Source organism: Aethalodelphis obliquidens, unplaced genomic scaffold (assembly GCF_003676395.1).
Source record: "Aethalodelphis obliquidens isolate GAN/ISIS:26980383/991018 unplaced genomic scaffold, ASM367639v1 scaffold32, whole genome shotgun sequence".
Classification (NCBI taxonomy): Eukaryota; Metazoa; Chordata; class Mammalia; order Artiodactyla; family Delphinidae; genus Aethalodelphis; species Aethalodelphis obliquidens.
In genome coordinates, this window is record NW_020837976.1 from 371,433 (window position 1) to 384,666 (window position 13,234).

Below are 13,234 nucleotides of genomic sequence, written 5' to 3' on the forward strand. Positions count from 1 at the left end.
CAACATTGTAAAGCAATTATACTTCAATAAAGATGTTAAAAAAAAAAAAGAGAGAAAGCCCGTGTGCAGCAACAAAGACCCAACGCAGCCAAAAATAAATAAATAATTTAAAATAAAATAAGATAAAAAGTAGAGTAGGGACTTCCCTGGTGGTCCAGTGGTTAAGACTCTGGGCTCCCAATGAAGGGGTTGGGGCATCTGGGTTCGATCCCTGGTGAGGGAACTAGATCCTGCATGCAGCAATGAAGACACAGCGTGCTGAAACTAAGACACAGTGCAGCCAAATAAATAAATAAATACATTTTAAAAAAGAAAATAAAAAGTGGAGTAATCTCACAAACTGTGGTGAAGACCATTTAAATCAGTATATAAATCAGGGCAAAAGTCTAGTAAAAACAAGCACTTAACAAATGATGGTTTCCAATTTTTATTGCCAAGAGATTGGAGTCATCTTGAGAAGCTGGGACTGTGTCAAAATAACGTTGTGTTTGTTGCATTAGTAGAAGAGTGAGTATGTGTATGTGTCACAGGATACAGCTATCATCAAGAAGAAATAAGATAGGAAGACAGAACTTGACCTTTGCTGTTACTGTTTTCATTGCATTGACTTCAGTGCATCATCTAAATTCTGCTTCTTATTTCTCAGGCTTCTTATGATCTTTTGCCTTCCTGGGGAGCTAATTAGAACAATTCTGATCTGAGGAAGAATACTAGATATTTTTGTGGCCAAATTCAACTGAGCTAAAGTTGAACAACTCGTTATTTCAATAGAATGTAGCAAAGGAATTATAGGAGCTTTATTCTTAGGGGAAGATTCTTTATTGCAGAAACACCTTTGTTTGTTTGTTTTGTTTTGTTTTTAATTAATTTATTTAGTTTTGGCTGTGTTGGGTCTTTGTTGCTGCGTGCGGGCTTTCTCTAGTTGTGGTGAGTGGGGGCCGCTCTTCATTGCGGTGCACGTGCCTCCCATCGCAATGGCTTCTCTTGTTGTGGAGCATGGGCTCTAGGCGTGCAGGCTCCAGTAGTTGTGGCGCACAGGCTCAGTAGTTGTGGCACATGGGCCCAGCTGCTCCACAGCACGTGGGATCCTCCCGGACCAGGGATCGAACCCGTGTCCCCTGCACCGGCAGGTGGATTCCCAACCACTGCGCCACCAGGGAAGTCCCTGTTTTGTTTGTTTGAAAGTGAAAAGTTTCTACTACTCAGCCAAAATCTTGGGATCTACAAAGGGCATTAAGAAGTGAGTTGATGGTCTGAACTGATGTGTTGATACTCCCTCCCCCACTCTTTTTAATGATTTCTCAGATGAGGTTAATTTAATATCAAGGAAACTTATTTTTTCTAAACCAATATTCACCAAAAATACAAAACCAATACTCACCAAAAATACAAAATTCTATAATATTAAGTGGAGAAGGGCTATGGGATTGTAGGTCAATTTAAAACTTTAAAAATTTATTGCCAGAATTCTAGATAGAATGATATAGTGGTTAAAAGTGGCAGCTTTAAAATTAAGCTACTTGGGTTCAATTACCAGCTCTATCACTTCTAGCTGTATGTTTTTGTCTTATTAACTTCTCTTTCCCGCATTTTCTTTGCCTATAAAATGGGAATGATCATAATGATTATACTGCTTCATTGTTTGCAGTAAGGATTGGAGATTTTGCTGCTACCAAATTGAACAGTGTAAACTGACAGAATTTTATAAGAGGGAGATTACAAATCAGCTAACTTTTTATTGTAACCAACAGTGAAAAAAAAACATATTTTACATCATGACTCCTTATGTATTCGCATATAAGGGAAATAAGAGTTTGGCAAAATAATACTTCTTATATGCAATACACTCAGATATTTGTTTCTTTTTCTTTTTTTTTTAAGATGCTGGTTGCCCTCCACTAAATTGATTTTGCCACTCACTAAGGATCGCAAACCACGGTGTAAAAAGCATTGCTCTAATAAAACCCCTTCACTTTACAGTGGAAAAACTGAAGTCTTAAGGACCTGGGAAACTTACTTAAGATTATATAGCTAAGAAACGTGATACATCACATTAATAGAATGAAGGATAAAAATTATATAATCTTCTCAATAGATGCAGAAAAAACATTTGACAAAATTCAACACCCCTTCATGATCAAAGCTCTCAAGAAATTGAGTGTAGAAGGAACATAGCTCACATAATATAAACTATATCTAAGAAACTCATAGCTAACATCACACTCAATAGTGAAAAGCAAAAAGCTTTTCCTATAAAATCAGGAATGAGACAAAAGTGCCCATTCTCACAATTCCTATTCAACCTAGTCCTGGAACTCCTAGTCAGAACAATCAGGCAAGAAAAAGAGATAAATGTAATCCTAGTGGAAAGAAGAGAATAGTGGGACAACTGACTATCCATTTAGAAAAAAAAGAAAAATAAGATTGCTACTTCATGTCCTACAACATCAATCATATTCAAACGGACTAAATTTTTTAATGCAAAAAAATCACAAAAATACTAGGAAAAAATATATAAATAATTTTAGGTTGGAAAGGAAATTTTAAGACTGGGATTTAAAAGAAACCAAAAAGGAAGAGATTGATAAATGGAATAAAATATTTCTCAAGTTCTCTGTATTAAAAGAAAACCTACAAATAAAGTTAAATGGCACATGAAAACTTGGGGGAAATGTTGCCGTCGTTTATGAAAAATGAAGAATTCAAAATCTCAAAATAGGACACTTACAAATTCATAAAGACAATCACACCTAATTGCAAAGTTGGTAAAGGACAATTCACAAAATTAGAAATATGAATGGCCAATAAATTTACACAAAATCTTCAAGAGAAATTTTTCTTTCTCCAAATGGATAGTCAGTTGTCCCAGTATCCTACTCTTTCCATTGCAAATTACATAATGGCATTGATTTCCCTACATTTATGTACTTTATACTTATTTCTTTGATCTATGTAGCATAAATGGTGTTTGATGTGCTAACTAACCTTATTGTGGTAATCATTTCACAATATATACGGGTATCAAAATCATCACCTTGCAAGCCTTGCAATTATAACACATAATTGTTATGTGTCAATTATACCTCAATAAAGCTGGGGAAAAAAGATTACATAGTTACAGAAGGGAATAAAATTCTGGAACCAGAATTTTCTTTTAATCAAGATACAATTTACATGACACAGAATTCACCCTTTAAAGTGTACAATTCAGTGGTTTTTAGTTTATTCACAAAGTTGTGCAACCATTACCACTATCTGATTCCAGGATACTTTCTTCACCCCTAAAGAAACCCCATGTCCAGGACTTCCCTGGTGGCACAGTGGTTAGGAATCTACCTGTCAATGCAGGGGACGCAGGTTCAATCCCTGGTCCAGGAAGATCCCACATGCCGTGGAGCAACTAAGCCCGTGTACCACAACTGCTGAAGCCCGCGCACCTAGAGCCTGTGCTCCGCAACAAGAGAAGCCACCGAAATGAGAAGCCCGCGCACCGCAAAGAAGAATAGGCCCCACTCTCCACAACTAGAGAGAGCCCGCGTGCAGCAACGAAGACCCAACACAGTCATAAATAAATAAATAATTGATTTTTAAAAAGTGAAAAGACAATCTACAGAATGGGAGAACATTCCTGCAAATCATTATGTCTCATAAGGCACTTGTATCCAGAATGTACAAAGAATAATTACAGCTCAATAATAAAAATAAATGACAGGGGGCTTCCCTGGTGGCGCAGTAGTTGAGAGTCCGCCTGCCGATGCAGGGGACACGGGTTCGTGCCCCGGTCCGGGAAGATCCCACATGCCTCGGAGCGGCGGGGCCCGTGAGCCATGGCCGCTGAGCCTGCGCGTCCGGAGCCTGTGCTCCGCAACGGGAGAGGCCACAACAGTGAGAGGCCCGCGTACCGACCAAAAAAAAATAAAAATAAATAAATAAATAAATAAATAAATGACAAACAAATTTAAAAAAAAAGAAAAGAAACCCCATATCCACTAGCAGTTGGACCAGAATTAGTATTTATTCCCAGTCCAAACATCTTTCCACTGTCATAGCTTTCTATCTTAAGGAACGTAAAGCTTAATAAGTGTTTATATGTCTAAATGACCAAACTTATCAAATACTTCCTGGGACTTTACGTAATTCTGTGCTATTTACCATCTCAAGATTTTATATAAATTTCTGTATTCTTTGGGAGGTTTCTGGCTTTCTTGTTTTGTTTTTTGCTTTCTACCAGGTTCTTGAGGGTACATGACAAACACTTAGGAACTAATCCTATGTACTCTAAACAGACTCAGGAAATGCTTTGTTCTTTGGATGTATAGCTCATCATCTCAAAGGAAATGAGACTGGTGATTTTTAAAGAGAATATGTGAGGCTTGGAGACTTTGACAAAAGGAGGAATTTTTTTTTTCTGTTTCAAGGTTTTCAAATAAAATCCACAACTAGACAATAGGTCCTTAAGAGGGCTAAGGAAAATCTAAATATTTTCCTGAGCAGAAGTTCAAATAAATTTTAAAAGGGCCTTACTATAATATAAACAGAATTTCCAGTCTGGTTTTCAAAACAAAACATCCATTCCTTGGTCTCCAGCTCTGCTTCTATTTTAACTTGTTGGAATTAATTTTACGTGAAATGAGCATGAGTGCCAATTTTCTATTTTATGCCAAAATTACCAGGTGTCCAAAAAAAAAAATCTCTACTTTGAAGTTAGTCACATTTGGATTATTTAAATAGCATCCTCTTTAGTGTGAGTCATTGTACACTCTTTGATTCTTCAGTGCATGGCTGTTGATTCTTTAGTAAACATGCTTTCAAATATTCAGAAGGACATAGGCCCACAGGAATTAATGACCAGAACTCAGGGCTCAAAAATTTGAAATGGTTGTAGAGTAGTCCACTATAAAGAAATGAAAATGATGATAATAACAATAAAGCTAAAAGATAATTTTAAAAAAGTGGCTAGCTCTTTTATGCAAAACAAAAAAATTTTTTAAATTAAATTAGGTATAAAGTGTAAAAACTGATTGTATTAGTCTCCAATGAATATCCTAAAGAAAACTATGTATTTTTTTTTGAAAACTATGTATTTTAACATTAAATGTGGTAGGATATTAATTCCTTTTTCCCTGAAAAAAAAGTCCACATAAAATCTTTGAAAATCTATTAATATTTAATTTGTTGAATTTCAATACAAAGAAAGTATACTGCCATTAATTTTCCAATCCTTCAAGTTAATAAAGGCATAAGATCTTTTTTTTTTTTTTGCGGTATGCAGGCCTCTCACTGTTGCGGCCTCTCCTGTTGCAGAGCACAGGCTCTGGATGCTCAGGCTCAGTGGCCATGGCTCACGGGCCCAGCCGCTCTGCGGCATGTGGGATCTTCCCGGACCGGGGCACGAACCCGTGTCCCCTGCATCGGCAGGCGGACTCTCAGCAACTGTGCCACCAGGGAAGCCCTCTCATGCATCTTTTAAGTTTGTCCCCAACCCTTTCTTAGAGTTACAAGATTATACATTAAAGAATTTCCTATGAAATTTGTAGAATCCCACATTTCTTATTTATGTTTCCTAATTATAAAGGCAGTTTACCAATTTTAATTATTTTAGAATTTGGAGAAACAAATGCTGTTTTACATAGTCATTGAAATACATTTAAGAAATAATTTCTTTTCTGCAATGGGATCCAATCTGCAAATGGGAATAATACTACTAACCTCCAGAGTGATTATGAGGATTCAGTGAATGACTCAGGTAAAGCACCTGGCATATGGTAAGGGCTCAATAAGAGACAGCCATGGTTTTTACAACCCTGGTATCGGTGTTGCAGTCACATTAATTCATTCACATGACCTAAGACATTTCATCAAAGCATAGATCTTATGTTAGATATTTGTTATGTAAGATATTCCCCTAGAAAGAAGAGCAATTAAGTAGCTATTTCAAGTACTCAAAAGCCTTCTTCATATACAAGTAAAAGAAGTGTAAATACACTTTGCTAAAGAATTAAAAGTGCGTTATGGTGTACATCATATAATACGATCTTGTCAGATTTTAATTGCTCAGACACAATGCAAAAAATAATGATCTATACCACTGAAAGTACAAAAAGACAGCATAGCTTTAAAACAATGTTAAAAGAGTTTTTCAAAGACATAGATTCATTCCAAACATATTTTTAAACCCCAACCAGTGTTAGCTTGCACAATATCTAATAAAAAAGAGTTCCCTGATTCCAGTCCTTTATGTTTCATGATCTGATGTTAGTTAATTTAAGAGATAAGAGCATGACTGATGTATAGTTTCTTTTCTAAACCTTTGATGTAGGTAAACATTCTAACTTCTTGCCTTTAAGCAAAGTTATGTTCTACTTTTTATAACCCATTTGTAAAGATTTCCAGGAAGTAGCAATCTGGTAGCAATTTCGGTCGTGTTTATACTCACTGTCAGAGACACTGACCACACATCAGCTTAATGTATCAGGTCAAACACTTGGGAATGGCTACAGGACTTGCACATATAGATTTTGGGAGGAAATTATAAGCCTATAGGGCAGAGGTATCAAATGGGTTGCAATATCTAACATCAATTTCAGGTGTTTGCTGCCTGAATCGTTGTGTTGAGAAGGATTTTGAGGATGGAGGTAGTGCTCTGGGAGAAAGGGTAGATGCCTGCTGTGATGTAAAAGCAATGACTGGACTTCCCTGGTGGCATAGTGGTTAAGAATCCACCTGCCAATGCAGGGGACACAGGTTCGATCCCTGGTCTGGGAAGATCCCACATGCCTCGGAGCAACTAAGCCCATGCGCCACAACTACTGAGCCTGCGCTCTAGAGCCCGTGAGGCACAACTATTGAGCCCGCGTGCTGCAACTACTGAAGCCTGCACACCTAGAGCCCGTGCTCCGCAACAAGAGAAGCCACTGCAATGAGAAGCCCGCACACTGCAACGAAGACCCAACACAGCCAAAAATAAATAAAAAATTTTTTTAAAAAATGACTGCCCCTGGCAGCTGGAGGAGGGACTGATTTGCCAGCTATGTTCTACTCTTGGGGTCTTACATGTGGCTCAAGGCAACTAGAGTTGGCATTGGGGTCCTACAAGCTCTTATCCCCGGAAAAACTTCTCACTATGCATCTGCTTCATCCTCTCCCTGAAAACGAGCTCCCCCCAGCCCTCACCCACCCCCACTGTGTGCAGGGGGCAGGAGGTGCTGCCCTCACAGCACTTGAGTTTACTGTCAGCAGTATGAGTAAGTAGCAGAAACTGACAGTGGCTCTTATTTGCAAAGAACAGAAGGTCTCTACTTAATTTAAGCAGAAAGAGAATTTAATTTTGGAAGTTTAGAGAATGAACAGGAGGATTGGTGGAGCAGGCTCAGCCAAGAACCAAGGGAGGTGGGGCAGAGTCCAGGTCCTGCCATAGGGATGGTCTGCTTAGGATGCAGGCACCAGCAGCACTGGACACTTGCTGCTCCTGGGCCCTCCCTACCCCTGGACACCCACCTTATGCCACTGGACCCTGAACTCCACCACACCATCATGAATAACCTCTGAGTCACCTTTGTGTCACTCCCTCAAAATTCCAAGCTGGAGCCTGAAAGTAGGGGGTACTCAGATCAAAGGGCTACACTCTGGCTATTGGGAGGGGACTGGTTCTCAGAGTAGAGGACCTTGGGTTAAACAGACACCCTCAAAAGGTCCACTGCATGCTATATTCTGCAAGGTGGACAGCATGTGAGAAGACGCCAAGTGCCATCCAGCTTAGAAACTGCTGTCACAGAACAGAGTGATGAACCAAGTTGAGAGCAAGAAAGTCTGAAGTGATGGCAAAGGCTATCTAGGAACAGGCAGAGTGGTACCCAGGGAGCTAGAGCTGCTGACACTGGTAGGGACTTCGCTAGGTATAACAGGCCTGGGACAAAACTACAGGAGAACTAGGAAGAACTGAAGTCAGAAAAATAAACCTAGATGACGCCCAAGTAGATTCCAACAGCAAAGACTAGATTTCCAACAAATAGTCCCGGAGCTGGGGAGGCACACCAGGCACAGGGTGGAAATCTAAGATGTAGACCAGGCAGGCAATAAGTTAGACACTGGAGAGAGCAACAAAACACGGCAAAACGATGGGCTGGATTTGCTGCAGCTCACATAAGATCGCCGTTTCTTGTATCTATTCATAGTAGGAGGTGTCCTTACACATCCAGTGGAGTGCTTCTCTTAGACAGACCTTGCCCAGGTGAGCACCAGTCCTGGAGGTGATGAAAGCATCAGAAATTGTACGACATCTCGCCACAGAGCTTGGCACAACAAGCCTAACATTCAAGGATGGATACTTGCCTTTTGCTCGATTTTCCCTATCTTTGCTTAGAGGGCTCCTCATATTTGCCCTAATTGGCCAGGTGGAGGAGGCAAGGCTGAGGTTGTGCAGATAACCCGAGGCACCGTGACTTAAGGAGATCCAAGCTTTGAATGGTTATGGTGGAAGGCATTTCGGGGGGAAGGGGTGGTAGTGAGGATAGTCATTAAAGAGCAGAGACCAGTGCCTGCACCCTGTGTAGGACTGCAGGCTCTCTAGTTACCAGGAAGAGAAAATCATCATCACAGCCTCAGTGATGCAAGCAGCAACAGCAGCAGATGACTGACACAGGCGGGAGAGGTTTATTTCACACACAACCACTTCCTGGCAAAATCACATCCAGGGTGAGGGGGAGTGGGCCCCAAGGAAACTCCAAATCCTTCAGACTTTCCACCAGTCAGGTAATTGTAAGCATTAATAAACTTAAATAAACAATGTGTTTCACTCTTGTAGGGACTTAACCTATTTCATTAATTTATTTCAAGCTTTCCCCTAGCTTTTTCATCCAGCAGACTCGCCCAGGGATTCCATGATTTAGGTTCCTTATCACTCCTTAACCCATACATACCAGACCTCCCTGCTGTGTGGGAGGGACACAGGGGTGTGCTTCTTCATTTGTCCTTTTCACAAATGAACAGATTTTCAGTTGAAAGCAATTTCTATTATACCAAACTCAGTGAGGCTTTAGAGATTCTTTGTCCCGTTTGTTTTAAATACGCCTGGAAATAAGTGAGACTCCAGATTGAAAAATCTCCAGAATATTTACAGACTGAAGCTTGATGTTGTTAGACAAATATTCCAAAAGAGAAAACAGGGAATGAAGTAATAAAAAGAATTAAAATGAGGGTTAAGGGAAGAAAAGTGAAGATAAGAGAGTATAACAAAACATGCAGGATTTTGACACCCTCTCCCATCTTGAAACTCCATACAGAACATCTTCAAAGCCACTTCATCCCTTGAACTGGAGTAAACTAGTATTTTTGAGTTGATTTTTTTGAGGCTGAGAGTTTAGGACAAAAAATACTATCTCTATTTTACACAGAAGTTTAGAAAAGTAGCAGCTCAAGGAATTTATTTTGTAGTTTAAAAAAAAAAGCTAAATATAAATTTACATGAAAAATTTAATAACCAAGACAGTCAAGGGCAAATGAAGTTTTAGCAGCTAAATCATATAAAGCACGATGTTACCTTTTAGTTAATGTGAATGCCTATGCCTATCTTTGGCTCATTCAGTGAGCTGAAAAAAATTTTTTTTCAAACCTTTATATGCATTTCCTAAGTTTCTAGAATACCCGAATACTGGCACATATGATTGTACCATTTCGTATTTGTCGAAGATGATTCTGAATCTCGCTAAAAACCACAAAGGAAACCAACAGTCCCAACATTAATAGTTCTGATAACCCCACCAAAGAGGAAATACGAAGAGGAAGTTAATCTGAGAGTCTGTCAGGGCAGAAGTGATTTCAGCAGAAGACACTCAATATTCAGCCCTTCTGGACACTGGCTGATCCTCATTTTTTCCCAGGTCCTTCTGGACCTTCTGGACCCTCTTCCTTCTGCTTCAGCGGCTGGCTGCAAGGCCAGTAGGAAAGGTGCTTGGATTCAGATGAGCAGGATTCTAGCTGTGGCTGCTCCACGTTCATTGGGGTGGCAGCCTCAGTTTCCACAGCTGTCAAACGGGACAATAATACCTGCCCCAGTTCCTCCTCTGGGACGTTGCCAGCATCGCCTAAGAACACGCTGTCCCAAGACAAGCCAAGGCCACCATTACTGGGAGAGTCGCCAACAAAACTCGGCTTCGGTTCCCTCTCCCGGCAAGGCTGGTTCGACCTACAGTCAACAGGAAGCTCCTGGGGCTGGGACAGGATCCCTGGATCGGAAGGCGGCCAGACGCGAGCGTTTCTGGACGGTGATCAGGCTGGTGATGAGGGTGTTAGTAACACCCCCCTGGCTGGGCTGAGATTTTACTATCCACGACAAAGGGTGCGGAAGCATAGTACTGAAGAGCAAACAGCCAACCCCTCAAAATCCTATACTCCCCCACGAAAACAAAGCCCTCGGCACTACAGAGAGCGGGGCGAGGGGAAAGGAGAAAGGCCGAGGCACCCCACCCTATCTTCCGCGGCAGCGGAGCCGCAGGTTCCGCGCGTGGGGAGGGGGCGCTGTGGGCCTGCTTTCCGTGTGGAGAAGCGCCTCCTCCTCACGCCCCCTCAGCCTGCGCCGCCTCGGGAATCCGCCCCAGACCCCGCCGCCATGTTGGGTCGGGATTAGTGACTCGATCTCGCCGCCGACCGGGACAGCTGGAGTGCGGCCCGCAACCCGAGGGGGCGCGCGCCGGCGTCGGAAGGCGAGGTCGCGGGAGCCCGGTCGGGCGCGGCGCGAGTTCCGGTGAGCGGGCGGCCGCGCGCGCAGGTAGCCCTCCCCCGCCCCTACACGGGGGGGCGGGGCCGGGAGTGAGGGCGGGCACCGCGCGGGGAGGAGGTGGAGCGTGAGGCCGCGGTGTTGGGGAGCCCGGGAATTCCCTCCTGAAGTAGCGAGTCCCCGGCTGGCTGTGCCGTCGTCGCTGCCCCTCGGCGCCCGGGACGAGGAGGTGGAGGACGGAGAGGGCCCCACGGGCCTCCCCTCCGCCCGCCGCCCCCTCCCCGCCACCCTTCCCCGCCGCTGCGGCGACTCATGCGAGCGCCGCTGGAGCGCAGGTAAGGACGCTTCGGGGCCCCGCGGGCGGAGCAGGAGGCGGCCGACCCCGGCCCCGCAGCGCTAGGCCTGGCGCCTGCCTGCGCCCGGAGGCGCCGCCGCTCCCCGCCGGCTCCGAGTCGGGAAGTTGGGAGAAACTTCTCCCCTCCCCCGGCCCGGCTCGCCCGACGGGCGTGTGTCCTTCCCGGCGCTACCTGCTCGCCCTCTGCCTCGGTCTCCGCCCAGTCCATTCCTTCCCGGTCCCGCCCAAGTCCGACCCAAGGTCCTGGGAGCGCCGGGACACCCGCACCCGCGTCTCTAAGGTCGTGCTGGCCGCCCGGCGAGGGGTCGGCGAGGTTTCTTTTGGCCGAAGTAAGGGGCGGGAGCAGCGGCCCCTTCCCGTCCCCGGGCTCGGGGGTCTGCCTGTCGGCGGACACGGGGTGGCAACTGTGCCGGGAGAGCGGGCGGGGGAGGGGGGGCGAGCGGGTGAGCCTCTCGCTGCGCTAGGTTTGATTGAAAACCGCAACATGTTAAAGTTTTCCTTTGTTTTGGGTTGGGGGTTGGGAAATACGCTGTTCAGCGTGCACTTTTAGTGTTATGACGCTCCGCCTCCCATTTGGTTCGGTTCTCTGTCCACATGTGTTACAGAAAATTTTGTTTTAATGTGTGTTTTTCTTCTTGATAATTGCTTCCAGCTTTTGCTTTATTGGGCATGGGGCAACGTTGTTTTAAGAACCTCTTAGAAAATCAAATCCGATGTAGGATAGGGACTGCTTTAATTTTTGTTCTGTAGTGGGTGGGACCCAACATGGTTTGGATTTGGTAGAATTATTTTCTGCTTCATTAATTAAAACAGGCACGGCATAACACACGGTCTGACGCTTTATAAATTGTTAGAGAAATGAAAAGCTGAGTCTCCACTGGAATCAAACTTTATGTTCAAGCCATTTATTATGTGTATATATGTTCCCACCGGAATGTGTGTTCACATAGATGATCTCACATATACATGTGTATGATGGTGGTATACTCGTGCATTGCAACTGCAGGATTGCAGTGGCAAAGTTAACTTGATAATTCTAAGTGTGTTTAAACCATCCTGTTAAATTATCTGTGGTTAAATTACACACTAAGGAAAATATTACTAAATAGGTACATGTGACTATAGGCATTTAAGGCAAAGTGTGGTAAATTTAATGTATTAACTAGCACAATGGTTGGCACACAGTGGACAGGAAACATTTTGAATGGACAGGTAATGAAGGAGTGTCTTGTATTAGAAGCCAAGGACCTTGTATGTGTCACATACAAGATTTTCATCTGTAGTTCTGTAAGAAAGTTATATTTCATTATTTATGTTTTGTTCTGTCTTTACTAATATATTAGACCCCTGCCATAGTTGACGTTTTAAGAAAAGGAAGTGTAATTGTATTTTAACTTTTGGACATTAGCTAAACCTCAGTGGAGATTTTGAATGCTGGTTGACAATTCATTGGGTCCTAAATTTGAAAAAAAAGACTTTGATCTGAATCTAAGTACAGGACAGTTCACATTCATGTTTCCATGATAAAGTATAAAAGGGCTCTTAAAATATGTACTCTGCCGTAACCACCATAATGTTATAATAGCTTTAATTTTGCAGTACATTTTTGCTGACTTCATAAACCACAAAATTGACTCCATTCTGTTCAACCTAAAGTGAAATTACAGCTTTGACCTATCTTCTGGGATAGGTGGAATTTGTCTTATGGCTGAAGTATAATATTAACACATGGTTCAAGTTTTTTTTTTTTAAATCAGTGAATTCTCAAGCTGAAAAATCAACGTCTATGCAAATAAATCTCTTTCATGGTATGTAATGTTAAAAGAATAAATATTCTAAAAGATAGCAAGGACCCAGTGTAAATGAAATATTACTGACACATGCTTTAAGAGTTGTTTATGTAGAGTTCAAATTTGCATCCTTTTAGGCAGTAAATAATTTATTAATGTAATTTTTCTTTATAAATATGTTTAGCTCTTTAGTGAGTCTGTTTAGCGTAGATGTTATTTATTATTAGTTTCTACTAGCATTATATTAAAAAAAGCCTAATGTCAAAAATTTTTAAAGAGCAGTATTAAGGTCTGGTATCTAGGAATGCAAACTCGGGGGGTAAAACTATGTATTTTTTAAAAACCTGCAAGGAAGTGATTTTTGTAAAAGTAAAG

The 13,234-nt window shown here is 42.4% G+C and overlaps 1 protein-coding gene across 2 annotated transcripts in view; it reads left to right on the forward strand.

Annotated features, from left to right (window-relative positions):
• The first annotated feature begins 10,836 nt into the window (after window positions 1–10,836).
• YES1 (YES proto-oncogene 1, Src family tyrosine kinase) overlaps window positions 10,837–13,234 on the forward strand; it is a 109,350-nt gene continuing 106,952 nt past the window's right edge. The window contains exon 1 of one of the 2 annotated variants that reach the window (XM_027127558.1): window positions 10,837–11,049. The gene's annotated coding sequence lies outside the window, so the exon portion shown is untranslated. The remainder of the gene's footprint in view (window positions 11,050–13,234) is intronic. The other variant, XM_027127555.1, reaches the window with a different exon arrangement.